Genomic DNA, 17,695 nt, shown 5'->3' with positions numbered 1-17,695 from the left:
GCATTGCTGTCATTACCTCCAGCCTAAGTTGGCCAACAGCTTTTTACCTGGTGGGCCTCCAGTCCCCAACCTAGCCTCCTTGAATCTGTCCCCCTCAAGGCCACAGGGACATTCCACCTGAAGCACATACCTGATTGTGTAAGGACCCAGCTTATGCCCTTCCCTCTTCTCCAGGGCACTCCCAACCTGTGCTTCCAGGCACCCCTCCATCCCTGGACATCTACTCCATGTCCTATTTCCTAACACCTGGCTGGCTGCCATCTGAATGTCACTCGCTAAGGCGTCAACTGCTAAGTAGAGTGTTGTGACAGTGGCTTTAAGTGAGACCCTCATCTAAGTACTTGCATTTGTGAAAAGTCTAAGGAAAGGAGGCTGTCTCTCTCTCTCTGCTATGCCATTATGAGGAGTCTAAGGCCCAGGGCTGGATTTTCTGGACCACGCCTCTTCTGTGGGTTTGGCGGAGTTGCCTAGCATTTCAGTTGCTTCTGGGTGTGTGTGTAATTGGGGGCAGGGATTTGACTGCTTTTTCCTTACAAGGGAGTGAAAAGTATAGAGCCTTGGGCATCTAGCTATAGGTATGCATACACACACACACACACACACACTTTGCATACTATAAAGCACAAGATAAATGTAAAGTGTGGTAATTAGCAGTAACTGCACAGGTTTTTTACAATTTTGATTTACACTGAACACTAACCATTAACCACCAGACCTCTTTACCCAAGAGCTGTTTTTCACTGTGTGTATGTTTCTGGGTGAGAAGACCCACACCTCTGGAGTAGTATTTGTCAAGACTGGAGGGCTGACGGAATCCTACAGTGCCTCACCAACAAGTTGAGAGATCTGCAATAGAAGGGCTGGTCAGAGGTGCGGGGTGAGCTCCTGTTTGAGTCTAATGGGAAGACTTTGTGTTTGAGTGTACAGGAAGGGGCTAGAAAAAATGAAGTCAGAGGAGTGGGATTATTTAAGAAAAACTTCATGGAAGAAGTATGATAAACAGTTAAGGGCAAAGAGGTTAAAGTGATGTGTGGGGGAAAATGTTTCTAAAATATCTGTGGTATGTGGAAGATACCACATATCATACAGACCTGGGGCCTGTAGATCAGGATGAAAATCCTGGAACCAAACTGAGGCCAGGGAGTGGGCATTAAAGTAGAAAGGAAGGCAAAGAGCTTTAAACAGCTGCTAAGTACAGAGCAGCATTTAACCTAGACGGACAGAAGCCATGTGAGGGCAGACAGTGAGAGAATTCAACAGTATGCTTGCAATAAACAGGACAGACAAGGTAATCTGCCACTGTAATCACTCCACAGGCAGGGTGTGCAAGGAGGCAGGGCCATCTGACGGGCAGCATCGCTGCTCTCACAAAAGCTGGGCAGCCAGCCATGCCTTGGCGCTGCTGGTTAGTTGTTTTTTTGTGTTGCCGGGTTTTTTTACATTTGCAGAAACATATTTGGCTAAATGACTATCTAAATAGTTTGAAAACAAAATGCAAAGCACAATAGAAAATAAAAAGGAATAAAAAAATCAATAGACATGAATTTTAATTCCAGTTCTGCAACTCACTGGTGATCTGAGTCCTGCTGCTATGAATTGCTGATTCTGTGCAACAAAGAATAGCAGAGTAAAAATCTCAAGGACAACCCTGAAAGCGTGAAAACCTCTGAAGCTGGGAACTCCATGGTTAAGAAACAAGGGAAATGGTATGAAAAGGGGTTTGCGGTGCAGGCCCTCTCAGGCCCTAGTTATATCAGACCTCCAGGTGCTGTGCATTTAGGTCACAGAGGCATTAAACAGATGTTTCGCTTCTTTGTGCTGATCCGTGAACTTCTACGTCCAGATGAACTGCAGAGGCAGGCTCCAGGCATGGCACCGCACTCAGCAATTCTCAGCATTAGGACACTCAGCCCTTGGTGAAGGGGCCAGCTGCACGCTCCTGAAAGCATGCCTTTAGTCCCTCTTGGAAGACTTGCAAGAGAGGGAAGATCCCCTAGGCAGGCAGCTACAAGTTTGGACAGCCTGCTGCTTATAGCCTGGGCCTCCCATGGAGCTGAAAGCCGCCTCTCACCTCTCCGTTACACCTCCACCTGGCCAGTCTGAGGCAGTGGGGGGGGGGGGGGGGGGCGGGGGCTTGCTAATCAAAGGGAGGCTCATGCACCAGCAGAATCAGCACCGCCTACACACTTGTTAGAAACTGAGAACACCTCAAACTCTGTCCCAGACCTGCTCTGAAGCCAGGTCCCAGGTGACCCATGTGCATGGAAAGTTTGAGAAGCACAGGTGTGCAGAGGTAGGCCTAATATGGCCTTTGTTTCAATAGCACTATATTAACTTTTCAAAAATTTGAATGCCCTTGATTGGCTCCTGCCCTCCTTAGTTCACCACAGTCCTTACACATCACTGTTGTTTTATATCTGCTAATCCATATACCTGAAATTCCTCCCAGGCTTCTGAAGGCAGCTGTGCTGACCATCAGGCCCTTAGCCTGGTGTTTATATTCCAGGCCAGCAGACTCACTGTGGTGGCACATGAGAATTACTGGGCAACTTTCAGAAGTTATGCCTGAGCCCACTCAGGAGAGTGTGAGGATTGGTCTGGGTTTGTACCCAGACATTAGTATTTTATAGAAACTCCCCCAGGGGATTCTCATGTGCAGTTAAGGTTGAGAATCACTGTTCTAATGTCAGGAAAATCTGAGCTTGAGACCTGAAATTAAACCCTGGCTTTGCCACCGACTAGTTGAGCGTCTTTAGGCAAGTTACTTAACTACTCTGTGCCTTAGTTTCCTCATCTATCAAATGAGGACAGTAAGAGTAACTACGTAGTAGGTCTGGTGCCTCCCTCAAAATGACTGCTGTAGGAAAGAGGGAGACAGTGCAGGAGACAGTATTGGTACAATAGCTGGCAATGCACTAGCACTCGCAAATGATAGTGGTTAACTGTAAGCATTCCACTCAGGAGACCGTATAGAAGAACTGGAACCTCCAGTTAACACGATGCTGCTGAGTCTTCTCGTACTAGCACCCAATCCTTCCTCACATGGCGTGGTTTCAAACATTCCCCAAATCCAGCAGGTACTCTTTGGAAAGAGTCTCAGTTGATCTATGCTCCAGAATGTGAAGGGTATCAGTCCAAGATGCAGCCTGACAAGGAAGAAGATCCTCCCTCACACAGATTATCCCCACAGGAACATGGTCATTATTTTTTCAAATAGGTTTTCAATTTCTTGCGCTCTCTCTTCTCCTTTCGGCACCCCCATAATGCAAATGTTGGTATGTTTGAAGCTGTCCAAGAGGCTCCTTACACTTTCCTCATTTTTTGGATTCTTTTTTCTTTTTGCTGTTCTGATAGGATGTTTTTTGCTTCCTCATATTTCACATTGCTGATGTGATTCTCAGCTTCATCTACTCTAATGCTAATTTCCCTGTAACTTATTCTTCATTTCAGTTAGTGTAGCCTTCATTTCTGACTGCTTCTTTATTATGCTATTGATTTTCTCACTAAGTTCATTGAACATCCTTATAGCCAGTGTTTTGAACTCTGCATCTAGCAGATTTCTTGTCTCCATTCTGTTTAGCTCTTTTCCTGGAGTTTTTTGTTGTTGTTGTTCTGTTCTTTCATTTGGGACCTGTTTCTTTGTCTCCTCATTTTGGCAGCCTCCCCGTGTTTGTTTTTGTGTATTAGGTAGAGCTGCTATGTCTCCTGCCTGGGCTTGGTAGAGTGGTCTAATGTAGTAGGTATACTGCAGGGTCCAGAGGCACAGCCCCCCCATTCACCCAAGCTGGGTACTCTAGGTGTGCCCCCATGTGGGCTGGTACACCCTTCTGTTGTAGTTGAGCCTTGGCACGTCAATGGGAGGGATTTACCCCCTTTTCTTCATGTTGCTACAAAGTACCTGTACAAGTAAAAAAGTCCAACATTTATTCCCCAAAATTTCAATGTAACAAGTTAACAAACATTCAATTTAATGAATATGATCTAGTGAGATTTTTGAAGACTAATTTATCACTGTGATAGTTAGGACCCTGTTGGTTGCAAGTAGTGGAAAATTAGACTCTAAGTTGTTTGAACAACTAAAAGGGATTACTGGCTTACATAACTACAAAGTCCAGTGGTACTTCTGATAAGAATCAAGTGGTTATCGCTTCTTGGCCTTTTGGCTAAGATCAAGTGTAGAATCAAGTGGTTAAATAAAGTCACTAAAAACTTGATTATTTCCAACTCCCCATTCTGCTTTCTTTAGGTAAGCTTCATCCTCGTGTTTGCAAGGTGGCTGCCAGCACCTTCTGGGGGCCCTTTGCTTCCTTCCTTGTTCACATATAGCAGGAAAATAGAGCATCCTTTTCAATACGTGATGGAAGGGCACTCTTGCCAACAGAAAAGCTGAACGAATGAAGCAAGAAAAGACAGCATGCTCTGTGAAACCCAAGGCATCATTCTCCAAGGTTCTCAAACTTCTCTCCTTTGGGTCTATACTGGGTCATGTTATCTGAGTCAACCACTAAGGCCAGTAGGATGGAATATGAAGATTAATTTAAGCCAACAAAGGGAAACATTAGAATTGGCACTGGGTTCACTTCACTCAGAAATACATGGGATATAGGGACAGGAAAGGAAGGTATATAAATGAAAATCTAGACACTGAAGCAAAAAAGAAGAAAAGTGGATTCTAGGCAGCCTCAAACAGCAAATGTCTTTGATAGTCATTCAAAACATTCACTATCCATCCAAGCTTTAGATAATTAACAAATTTGGTATGTGGACTTTCTAAATCTTTAAATCACTAATAAAAATGTTGACTGAGATAGGAGCAAGGAGAAGTCTCTGGGTTGATGTTCATCTGTTCCATAGCATCTTCCTAATGTGGTAATTAAACCTATCACAAAGCAACTTGATCATCTTAAATTCAGCCACCTGACTCAAAAAGATGTCATTAGCCCTACACCAAATATTACACAAGAGTGCAGTTCCAATAAATCCAAATTACTTTCATAGTCTACCACTTTACCTATTCCTACAGGAAACGATGTCAATGTGAGACCCTCACAATATAAGGTGAAACCCAAAGCCCTCTCTGCTTATTCAGTTGTCCACTGGACCCAAGTGCCCCACAGGTCCTCAACATACACGTATTTAATGTGCTTCTTCCTCTTTTTCCTCTTCTTATGCTTCATATTTCCTGTTGCTTTTAAATAATTTATTGAGATAAAATTAACATAAAATTAATCATTTTCAAGTGGCATTTAATACAGTCACAAAACTGCACAACTACCACCTCTATAAACATACATGTACACACATTTAGTGCCCGTTCTCAATTCATTTGGGCATATACCTACAAGTCAAACCGACAGATCACATGGTAATTCTGTTTTTAACTTTTTGAGGAACTGCCAAACTGTTCTTCACACTGGCTGAACTGTTTTACATTCCCATCAACAATGCACAAGGGCTCCAATTTTTCCACATCATCACCAACACTTATTTTCCCTTTTTTTTTTTTAAATTACAGGTGGGAAGTGACATCTCGTTGTTTTGATTTGTATCTCCCTAATGACTGACACAGGAATCTTTTCATGTGCCTACTGGCCATTTATGTGTCTTCTTTGGAGAAATATCTATTTAAGTCCTTGGCCCATTTTTAAATTGGGTTGCTTGTCTTTCTGTTGTTGAGTTGTAAGAGTCACCCCTATTTCCTTTTAACTCAATTATTCTAGTCAGAACTTCCAGAATATCATCTCTTCACTCCCTCTTTACCCTGAGAGTCACCAATTTCTGTTGTTCTGCCTCAGAAATGCAGCAAATCCCTTTCTTCCCCTCTGCCCTCCCTCCCAAATGCCCTACTTCAGGTCCTCATTGTCTTTTCCCAAGATAATCATGATAGCCTTTTATCTTTTCTCCCCAGCTCCAAATTCCTTCCACATAACTGCTAACTTCCACAGCATAAACTTAATCTTGTTTCTCCTCTGCTAACATTTCCCAATCTTGGCATCTCCTAGGAAAGCCTGAGCATCCTGGCTTGGTGGCAAAACCCTTCTCAGCCTGCTTTCCAGTCTCTTGAGTCCATATGCAGCAACTCTGCTCCATGGAAGCTCCATGAAGTTGAGTGCCATTCAGATACTTGCATGATCAGTTATGCCCTGGCCAGTATTGGTCCCAGCCTAGAAAACAGTCCCCTCTGTCTTTCTGGAGGTTATTCTAATTTACCCTATCAGCTCTGGCTCCAAATTCATTTCCTTGGAAAGTTTTGGTGGTGCCATAGCATTATTTTTAATATGCCACTTAAGGGGCCCAGCACACCTAGGCTGCCCTTCCTAGGGACAGTGCCCACTCAGGAAGCTACTCAGGATAGTTGCTAATTGGACCAAGGGTGGGCCGGACCACTGGGTGGGAATATGGACTGAAGAACACAGGGCAAGTGGGCTAGTTGAGTTCGAGAGGAGAATGGATAGAATGGAGCAGGAAGGAACAGGAAAACACCATTAAAAAGAGCATGAAAGGGTCACAAGGCAAAACAAGAGGCAGTAGGTTCCTGGGAGGCCTTAATTACCCAACACCTTCTCACATTTGGGCTGTGGGTAGCCTTAGGGTGGCTTGAGCATAGCTCTAGGCCTCATAACCACAGTGGTGAAATGCAGAACCCCCACAGATGCTTTGTGCTGAGCTGAACTGTGTTCCCCCCAAATTCGTATGTTGAAGTCCTAATCCCCAGGACCTCAGATTATGTCCTTATTTGGGAATAGAGTTGTTGTAGATAGAATTATTTAGAGTGAGGTCACACTGGAGCAAGAAACAAACACAATCTCACTCTTGAAGAGTTTACAGGCCAGTGTGGAGACAGACAAGAACATAAATGAGGTACCGCTGTTCATGTGCAAAGGCACAGTGAGAGGGAGGAGTGTCTGAAGTGAAGGCAAGGGCAGGGAGGGGCAGGGAGGACTGTGGAGGACACGATGCGTGGGCAGAGGCCATCGGGCTTCATTCTCTGAGACCAGAGCTATGGGAGGATCTGAAGTAGAGGATAGCACAGGTGGATTACAAGGCTGCTGGGAACGAGGGGCATGCAGAAGAAAAGCATTCGGGAAAACCACTTTAGGAGGCTACCGCAGAGGCTTGGGAGAGGTGACAGGGACCTGCCTAGGGGTACTCACAGTTTTTCTCCTACTAAACCAGGAGCTTCTAGAGAACAAGGACTGTGCTCACAACAGGTAGCCAAGAAGGATGTGCTGAGTGAAAAATGGAACTCTTTAAAAGGCAGTGGTCACAGGAGCCCACACAGGTGTGAGCAGAACAGAGCGTTCCCAAACCATAACTATGTCATTCTAGTGGAAATATTGCCAGGGAGGCCGGCCAGCTTCCAGAGCACACATTAGAAAACCTCTTCTTCCCTTTGAAGAACCAGGTTCAGTTGGCTGGCGTCAGTCTGCAATACCTCTGCACCCCCATCTCACAACTTCTCTGGAAGCCTGGGGTGTTTTCCCTTGGCACTCGGCCTCCCTCAAGCAGTGTAGGCACCGCTCCCCAAGGTTCCCAGGTTCCTTCTGCTTCTCTAATCCTTTCTGGCTCAGAACAGTTTCTCTAATTTCTTCCTCAAACTTCTGAGAGATAAAACTATCAGCAAGTTGAGTTAGGAGCTCTGCTTTCAGATGGCAGATGCAGGCCCATCGTGGTTGGACTCAACTTGTCTCCATCTTTGTAATGGCATCAAGAAGAGAATCTTATGTTAAGCAAAGTAACTGCATCCATTAGGAAAAACTAGTTCTAGAATCCACCAGGAGAGGAAATACACTGGCCTTGCTTCTGAGCACTGGATGAGTTATAATATGATTGGTAATGATAATATTTTGGCTGGTGTGAGAAGATGAGCTGAGCCAAATCGGCTTTCTTTTTGGAAATAAGCAGAGAAGCAAGTGGAGGTAACAAAAGAGGAAGTCATTAGGGTGGGTCAGGGCCAAGACAACCCAAAGCTATGGGAGAGACTCTGAGAGGCCTGAGTGAACACAGCCGGGCACAGAGGGAAGCACCCACCTGAGCAGCCTGCGGCCCTGCCCACTTGCTGGTTGTAGCTGTGAACATCCTTAAGAAAAACTACCATTTTCTTAAGAAAATCTATACAATCTAACTAAAACACTTTTCAACAAAGTCCCAAACAGCAGAGAGAGAGAGAGAGAGAGAGAGAGAGAGAGAGAGAGAGAGAGAACACATGCCCTCCAGGGAACAAGAGGGTTAAGTCTGAAGTTGCCAGAGGCAAGGAAGTATAAAACTGCTTTGAAACTGCCTGTTTTATCTTAAAAAGTAACTTAAACTTTCCATGCTATTCCACAATATCAGTGTTTGCTTTAATATAAAAATAGCATTTCTCCCCCTGAAGCTTCATGTAAAATTGATGTTCCAGGAAGATGTGCCCTTTCTAGTCTGCAGTCTCATCTCCCACACCCTGGCACATGAATGGGCAACCCTGGGAGGCACACTCCCTGGGGTGGGACAAGCTGGCCTACCAGATCTCCATTGGCACTCCTGGCTCTGACCTGCACTGTAAACCATAAGGTTTGTTAACATACAAATATTGGCTTTCAGGCACCTCAGAGGCAAAAGATCCCATCTTCACTGTGGGCAGTCTTGCAGCCACACACAACTGCAGCTGGCAGTTCCCTAAGAAGGCTCTCACTCAACCTCCATCTACAAAAGGTAGGATGCCAGTGGCCATAGGCAGTAAAGGGGTGGAGTCAGAAAATACAGCAAAGGAACAAGTTTGGGGCCAACAGGAATCATAGCCACCTGCCATTGAATGCTGCTTCAGTGCCTAACAAGAACTACAAAGAATACACTGAAGATCTGAAGACTTCTAGGAAAACCCTTTGCTGTCCAAATGATGGGTGGGTTGTTCTATTGATGAAGATAGGGGGCTTCTCACTGACACCTGAACACACATTTCTGCTGGCCCAGATGACATTTCTACTCCAGTATCTTGTGAATATACTTCACTGTGTGCAGAAGACATATCATTTCCAGCTAAAGGGTTTGTCCTTCTGCTGCCAAGAGCACAGGATGATGGACGTAGATGCTGCTGCAATGAAACGCAGCCGGCCAGCAACGGCCACTCCTCTCTGTCATCCCCGTTCCCAGCCCCGAAGGAAGCTCTCAGAGGAATCCTCCCCTCTCACTAACTCACTGTGCCCTCACTCACTGTGCCCTCCGGCTAGTCACCTCAGCTCTCCAGGTTCTAGCAAAATGAGGCAATTAGATCACATTGATTGGAAGGTTCTTTTCAGCTTGAAGAATCTATGATTTGAGCTATGTAATCGTTAACAAGAATGAGAAAAGTTTATATAAGCAACAGAGAAAGAACTCCAAGACATATTATTAAAGTGAAAAAAGCAAGCTGTAGAACAATATACTATGATTCAATTTGGGTAAAATATATGTTTGAATATGCATTAAAAGTTTTTGAAAGGATACACAAGACAGTGTTAACAGTGGCTATTCTCTGGCAAGTGGGATAAGGGGTTGGCAGAAAAGTGCTGTTCAACTTTACATTGTCTTACATGTTTAATCATGTGCACACATGACATTTTAAATTAAATAAATAATGGAGCAGAAAGCACTCTTTGTTCCATGTGTCTTAGCATCGCCTCCAGGTCTTGCCTCATGCTGGAAAGACAGCTCCAGCGTCTCTACTGCCTGGCTGTGCAGCCCTGCCACGCGCATCTTGCAAAACAGCAAACTAAAACCCTTGTCTGGTCACTAGTCTATCAACATCCTTCCAGGTGCAGCCTCTCAAATACTCATTGGTTCCTTCTGGGCAGGACTCTGGATGGTGCATTCACAACAACGCAGCAGCAGAGGTGAGCCCAAGGCAGAGCCATTTGTGGACCAACAGCCTCCTCCTCTGCCAGTCACTGTCTCCTCTGTATGGGCAGGCACCAGGACATCCAGTGCACCGCCCCCCACCTCCCCGCAGGAGTTGGTCCCCTTTCCCACAGCCTTCAGGTACCTATTTTTGGATGGCCTCTTCCTAGGCTTAAAAGCAGAGCTGCATAGGATGCCAGGATAGTTACTGCCTCTTCCCTCAGCTGAAATGAAGTCAGGTGGCCCCACAGTCCCTCCCCCAAAGCTGCGTTTTACACCACCTCCCCTCAGGGGAGTTTTCAGTGTCTACTCCCAGACAGATCTCCCCAGCTGGCTCTGGACGGTCTTTCCCTGCGCAGCATTCCCGTTGGAATCAACCCCTCCCAACCGGAGCCCTGCTATCACTGCACTGGCAGCTTTTTACATTTTGTAGCAGTAACAAAGAACTTGGGCTCACCAGATCAATGCCCATTATAACAACTCCTAAGCAATAAATGGGAACTATTAGGCATGCTCAATATCTGCCCCACCCTCATCCAAGGTAGGCTGGAGCACTGGAAGCAGTGCCACCAATCCCCATAGGGCTAGACAAGGGAGAATATGAGTGAGACATCTCAATGATAGAGAGAAGAGAGGAAAAACCACCTTTACCCAGGAATCCAAATGATTCTGAAATGCTTGATTCAAAGCCTACAGATCAGCCAATTAAAAACAAATCAGCTGAAGAGACTTTTGGGCAATAAGAGCTACTTGAGAAAGGGAAAACCTCTTCCAATCAGCAGTACTTTCACCCGAGACAGATGAAGTGAAAGACAGAAGTGTCAGGGGTGGGGAATAGACACTGCATTACATTGAAGGAAAGGGTTACTTTTTAGGCCTGAAATCTGAGAGGAACAAACTACAATGTCTCCTGAGGAAGGTGGTGACCAGGATCACAAGGTTTCTAGAACTCTCACCTCATATGAAAATGAGACTAAGGGGCTGGAGTCTGGAGAAAGCTTCGTATGGACAGGGACAGACCTGTGCCTCCAGAGGGCAGACCCAGGACTATTTAGTAGAATTCCAAGGATGCCCAACATAAAGAAAGTCCAAACTATCAGAGCTCTAAAGCAAAGAAACGAGCTACATTATGAAGTTGTGAGCACCCTATGTTGGGAAAGATCAAAGTCAGGGGCCATTTGCTGGGGATGTTATGGCAGAAAGTTCTGGACAGTCAGAGGCTGGGCCAAATGACTTCCTTGGATGAAGTTTTCATGGATTTTGGCAATGAAGTTTTCATGGATTTTGTACAGGCTTAGCAGTCTCTTTACGACATTGCACTGCAGCTGAAGAATGGCCAGCTCATCACAACAGAGATTTCCAGGCCTGTGCAAAAATGACCCAGCGGTGGAGCTGAGCTTGCGCAGGCTGGCATGAGAAGACTGATGGCAGGCCTCCAGAGAAGAGGTGAGCTGAGACAACAGCATAGAATGCCCCCTCCTGTCTGGCCCAGAGCAGAGGATGTGGGCCCCCGAGAGAAAAGCAGGCGACCATGCAGTTCTGCAAGATGTAACAGCTGATACCAGCCTGGACCTAGGCCCCATGAAGTGTCTAAGCCACGGGATGTTGCTCCTGGGCCCTGGGCTCGGGGACAACTACAAGCACAGAAGCTCCCCAAATGCCCAAGGGCTTCGCTTTCTTTGCTTCAGGATACATGGCCACCCTGGGAGCTCTGAGTGGTTGGGGGCTAAAGCTTCAATGGATGCTCTGGAACAGGGCTAACGCTAACTTCCACACCCCACGTTCCCAGGCCTTCCATCTCTTCCCACACACATTAGGTAAGGATGAGAGCCTAAAGCCATCCTGGACCCACTCTTCTCTCCAATTTAATCCCTCAAACTCATCGTGTCTAGTCATTCTAACCTTGAACGAATTTCCAGTTCACCACCCTCACCACCCCGTCCCCATCCCTGGTCCCAGCCAACATCATCGTGCACCTGGATGACGAAGCGAGAGGCGCCTAGCAGGTCTTCCAGCTTCCACACTCGTCCAGCTAGTTTATCGTCCTCAGCGTCCACAGCCCTTTTCCCCAAGTATAGTCACATCTGCCTAAAGCCTTCCACTCACTTCCCACCCCTGCAGGTGACGCCAGGCTGCTTTCCCACAGCCCACTGAGGCCTACCTCGCCCGGCCCCTCCTCCTGGCTGGCCTCACTGCCACCCCCACCCCCTATGGGCTCTGGCCACACTGAACTCTCTCTGCCCTGGGGACATGCAAGTTCATTTCCACCTCAGGGCCTTTCGGTGAGCTCTTCCTTCTGCTCAAAACCTGTCCAGGTATCTGATCCAGATCTGTTCCCCAGACCTTTCCAGAGTTCTGACCCAGATCTGTTCCCCAGACCTTCCCAGAGCTCTGACCCAGATCTATTCCCCAGACCTTTCCATGACTACCACCTCCTTCTTATTCAGTTCTCAACTCAGATGTCATTTTCTTAGGGACAATCCCACAGACCAAGCTAATTCAACACCCCCAAGCCCTTCCTAAAACCTCCCTCCTGTCCTCACTAGCACCTGAAATACTGTTTCCTGGAGAAGAGAGCACTGCCTTATTTACTGCAAACTCCCCAGCACCCAGGACAGTGCCTGAGAGGCAGTAGCTGCTAAATAAGCCCCATCCCATGCCTCCCCCTGGGCAAATCGAAACTCCATCAATATGTCCCCAAAAGCTCCTCCCCTTCTCCTTCACCAAGAAATTCAAGAGCTGAAGCTCTTGCTTTCCCCATCTCCCTAATCCCCTCCCAAAGCCCTCTGGGCTCCTGTCGAAAGTGAGACAAGCCTCATGGGGAAAGGTCATAGCCCTGAGGTGGGTTAGGAATAGAGAAAAGGGCTGGCTGAGAGCTACTGCTCAGTAATACACCTGGAAAAATCAAGGCACTGAGAGAGGTGAAACTTACTATGTTACATAAGTAATCACAAAACCTTATAATGGTTTGGAGTGAAGAGATGTTGTTCAAATGGGCTCTCTTGCTCAGAAGCCCGGCACATTATAGAAATGTAGGGCACTGCTTTGTGCGAGGTCGGGGAAGGACTCCTCCCACCCAGCCTCCTCTCCCGACCCTGCTGTCCCTGGGAGTCTTCAAAGAGCCAGTGCGCCCACCCCTGTAGTAGGGGGGACACTGCAGCCCCTCAAAGCCCACCCCCCTCAAAGCCCCGCAGGACCACGGTAGTCAAGGAGGGGAGCCAGAGCTGACTCTGCCCTGCTGCTGGTGGAGGGCGAGTGCATGCCTGGGCACTGTCTAGCCTGGAGTCCTTGCTCAGCTATTTATTATCTCACCAAATTGCTGAAAACTCCTGCTTCCCTGCTCTCAGCAGGGCTTCTCTCTGTCACACAGAACCACCCATTTTCCAAGCAGCTGGCATACAATCCAGGGAAGCCCCAGTAATGAGTGAAGCATCTCTGGGGTCACTGCAAAGTCCCTGACTGGCCCTCTCCACACAGGCTATGCAAGCTGCAGGTGAAACGGCAGCTGTGAGGAGCCTGTGGCTTTGACAGAGAGCCCACCCACAGTGTCAGCTTGCCTGGTGAACTATCAACCCAGGGCCGCTGATTCAGCTCCTTTGCTGGACAATCACTCCACCCATGTTACCAGCACACCCACAAACCTGAGCAGGGTCCAGCCAGCTGCTCCCCCCTGTAGTGCTTTCTGTGGACCTACACAGAGACTGCAGACCAGGCACTAGCCATTCACTGGGGTTGCTGTGGCAACAGGCTCCTTCCTATAAATGATGTTCCTGACACTCACAGAATCCCTCTGCTCTGGAGAAGCTGCGGGGAGGAGGTATAGAAAAGCGGAGGGAAAGAATGCAGAGGTGGTGTTGCAGGAATATACTGCTCTAAGTATCCCGAGGTAGCTTGTGAGCATGGCAGCTACGTGTGCCCACTGCATGGAGAGGCACCTGGGCTGGGGCTGCAGAACTCTGGTGGAGCCATGGCCATGGCCAATGAGCAATGACAAGCATGTGTACAAAGGGGGCAACGAGCTCCTGAACTGCAAAGCCCAAAGCAGTTCACCCCTTTAAGGCCAGATACAGCAGTAGGGGTGGCCAGTGTCAAGGCCTGGCCACACCTCATCCTCTGAAGGAGATAAAGGCAGGCTATGCTGGCTACTGTTTCCAGCTCAGTCTTTCTTACCAACACCCCAACAGCTGACATAGTGACTTTTCAGACACCTCAGCTCTGCCCCGAAAGGGCCTTCAGTTGAAATACACACCCCTGAGTGCCCTCACAGCCTTGATCTGGGCCCCTCTTCCCTTCTGCCCACTAGAACTGTGCCTTGAGTGGGTTAATTCCTACACCTTCCTCACAGCCACCTGACACCACCTCCTTCGAGAAGCCTCCGTGGCCAGGCACAGAGAGCCACTCTGGGCTTTTATTTTCTCCACCATGGTGTGTACCCCTCCATGCTAAAATGTGCTAATTCCCTGTCCCTCGCTCCCACCAGGAGGCCAGCCTCTTGCAAGCACTGGAATCTATGTCCCTTGGGACCACATCCTGGTACCGAGCAGACCAGAGGTCCTGCCATGGAGCAAAGCCAACCATCTCCCCCCAGGCACTGCGCTTTGATCTCCTCCGGCTGGGCACTTCACAGTAACAGAGGGTTGACATGCCCACTTCCTTCCCAAGCAGAAGTCCCAGCCGATTCACATGGCTGCTTCCATGCACACAGAGCCTACTCAGACTCGGGGGGGGGGGGGGGACCAGCCTGGCCTGAGGTAGGTAAAGTAAGCACAGCTCCTGGGATGCACACAGAAGGCAGACCTAGTTCAGTCTCTGCTTTTTTTGTTACTCAGTGAAGGAGGGCGGGCTCCTGTGCCGGGGAAACTGTGGGCACATGTGACTTTCCTGCTAAATTCTAGCACGCCATCTCTCTTGGGTGCCTGAAATGTCCAGCCCACCCCCCACTGTTTCCCAGAGTACCTCTACTTCCCCCCAGTCCTGCCTAGTAGTCCTGATCCCTCTAAAATGGGGTTACATGGAGGAACCCAAGGGGGACTGAGCACTGGGGTTCTGAGACCACCCCCAGCCCCCACACATACCTCCCCCAGGCCTCATTCCTCCATCTCCAGCCCCTGACAGTGTTGGCGAGCTCTCCCAACACTGCCCGGATAGGACAGATACATCACCAGGGGCACCCTCCTTTCTCCGCTGGTCTCTGCCCCTCCACGTGGCCAGTGGCCTCCGGGAGGTCCTATCCCACACGAGGGGTAAAGTTCCTCAGAACTCAAGATGTAGCAGGGTGGGGCATGATATGGAAATTTGTCCGTTAATGTCAGCAATATTAATTAAAATGCAGCCATTGGTGTAGTACCTGGCACAAAAGAGTAACTCAGTATCTTCTGAATGAGGAATGGTTAAATGGATCAATACAATTAGCTGCAACAGGAGGGGAATTCTTAATAGGGCTTTAGCTTCGATGTTAGATAACAGAGAATGCTATAAGGGGCTCTTTATCAGGTAGGACTAGATTTGGCTACAGATGACAGAAAGCCTATGGTAACAGTGGCTCTAAACACACATAGGAGGCCTCTCCCTTTAATAAAAGAAGCCAGATGCAGGCTGACCTTGTGTGGTGACGAACCCAGTCAGGAGGGTCTCCGGCTCCCACGACCTACCTGCATTCGAATCCTGTGTAGCCTGTCACCACAGCTGCCTTCCCTGAGGAGAGGGTGCTGGAGCTCTCCCCGATCCACACCACAGTTATCCAGAGAGCGGCAGGAAGGGAGGACTCCCCCTGAGGGAGTCTGCTCCGAGGCCACACACGTCCCTCACTCACGGGCGCTGGGCTAGGAGGTCATGAGGCCATCCTCAGCTGCTGAGAGGCTAGGCGGCTGCACCCACAACTAAGCCCCTAGGAGTCTTTGCCACCCAAAATAAAACTGGAGTTCTAACATCAGAGAAGACAGTAAGAATGAATACTGAGTTGGCAACTAGCAGTTTCTGACCAGGCTCATGCTGTTCTGTGCTCGTGATTCTCATTCCGCTCCAAGGCTGCCCTTAGCTGAGTGGACACCGTGGACTGCAGTATGCCCGATTCAAAGCGGCCCAATGCACGGTGTTTCCAGGAGGCCCCTGGCTCGCCAGGGCCACATGGACATTACTGGTGCTCTGGTCAGAGTCTGGAGTGATTTGCAATCCAGAACACAGGACCGCTGGACATGAGAGGCGGAGTGTTACCAGGCCTGGGTTTCAGGCTGTAATCCACCCCTGGGACACTGGGCAACTTGCTAGACTTTTCTGGGAGCAAATGCTTGGGTCTTCACACAGGGATAGCAGTAGTAAGCTAGAGTGTCTTGTATGGGAACCAACTTAGGTCTTCTGACAATGGACATTGCTAGGATATCCGCAATGACTGATAAAAATGACACTCCATTCCAGAAGCCAAGAAATCTCTGAATGCAAAAAGAAATTAATAATGATAACAACAATGAAAGCTACCATTCATAGGCACTTACTGTGTGCTGGGTTGTTAATCCTTATAACAATGCTGTAAGGCAGACATTATTAACAGCCCCTCTCTATAGATTGAAGAACAAATGATGCTCAGAGGGTAAACAGCCTGCCTAAGGAGCATGGCTGGATGCTATTCTAAAGCAGCTAAAACAGCTGTATCTGGCTGATTCTCCTGTGAATGGCTTTCCCTTTTACCATGCCAATTCATAGCAGATCCAACCAGACGGGGTTTTAATCGAACGCTGGGTAGAATAAATCTTCCTCATGCTATTAGAAACAAGAACAATTCCTAGACCAGTTCTAGTTGATAACCTATTAGGCCAAAGCGCAACCAATGAAAGTCCAAAGGAAACTACAGGGTTGTTGAGAGGAGGGGTGGGGGTAAGACTGGGAGGAAAGCGGTGGCTTCCAACAAGGGTGGGAGCACGAAGAACCAGTACCTGCCCAAGGGAGGCTGCGTCCTGTGACAGGGTGCTGTCTTGGGAAGAAGAGGTGAGAAACTCCTGAGGCGCCTTCCAGCTCCTAGATTCTAAGTGTCCGCTCAGGAAGCATTCTGAGGATGTGAGGGCAAAGATATGCTGAGATGTAGGGGGCAGGCAGGCAGCGGGGAATAGAGCAGAGGAAATGGAGCCAGAATTCGAGCCATCCAGAAGCAGGGGCAGGTAAAAGGTGGTCTCATGCGCCACCAAACTTGTCTGAGGGGACATAAGAGGGGACTTAACCTGGTTACAGTCCAGGCCCTCAGGGGAAAGTGCCCACCTTGGGAACAAACAGCACCCCATGGTCTAAAAAAGTTACCTCCGAGTAGGGGTCCCTGAGGCCCTTTGGGGCATACACAGGATCCTCCTCGTGTGCTTCAACCAAATAGATCACAACAGACTGAATTCAGGGGGAGATATGGGAATGCAGTTGTCTTCCTATTTAACCAGACACTGAGATTGGCAAAATTTTAAAACAGTGCCATTCTCCTCACTAAACTATTTTTTATTTTGAAAAATAATTATTTTTTCATTAAAAACATTACGTATTTTAACATGTGATAGGCTTATCACTGTTACTTTCAAATGCATGAGTACTGTTTCTAAATGTTCTTTTAATTTTTAATATGGTCAATATGTACAGTTATCACCCACATAAACGAAGCTCTTTGAGGTCCTCAGTAGTGTCTGAGTGTGAAAGGGTCCCAACCAAGCAGTGTGAGAACCACTGCTGGGTATTCTTGAACCACCCCTGAAGCAGGTGGGCTGGCTCTCTATTCCCAGCGCGCCAAGAAGTGCAGGCAGAGACAATGCAAGGCAGCAGGGGAAGCGAGGGGAAAATAAAAGACAGCCGGGGGTAGCCCTTGCCACGGATT

The 17,695-nt window shown here is 48.0% G+C and overlaps 1 long non-coding RNA gene and 1 pseudogene across 1 annotated transcript in view; one reads left to right on the top strand and one right to left on the bottom strand.

Moving 5' to 3' along the window:
* Positions 1-17,695, bottom strand: part of LOC148092660 (uncharacterized) — a 91,645-nt gene that overhangs the window by 49,563 nt on the left and 24,387 nt on the right. The gene's annotated exons all lie outside the window — the stretch shown is intronic.
* Positions 4,144-4,344, top strand: LOC148092661 (U2 spliceosomal RNA; annotated as a pseudogene).

Source organism: Miniopterus natalensis, chromosome 7, assembly GCF_054644295.1.
Source record: "Miniopterus natalensis isolate mMinNat1 chromosome 7, mMinNat1.hap1, whole genome shotgun sequence".
Lineage (NCBI taxonomy): Eukaryota > Metazoa > Chordata > Mammalia > Chiroptera > Miniopteridae > Miniopterus > Miniopterus natalensis.
Note: the sequence above shows the minus strand (reverse complement) of the source record. Positions and strands in the feature narration are given on the sequence as shown.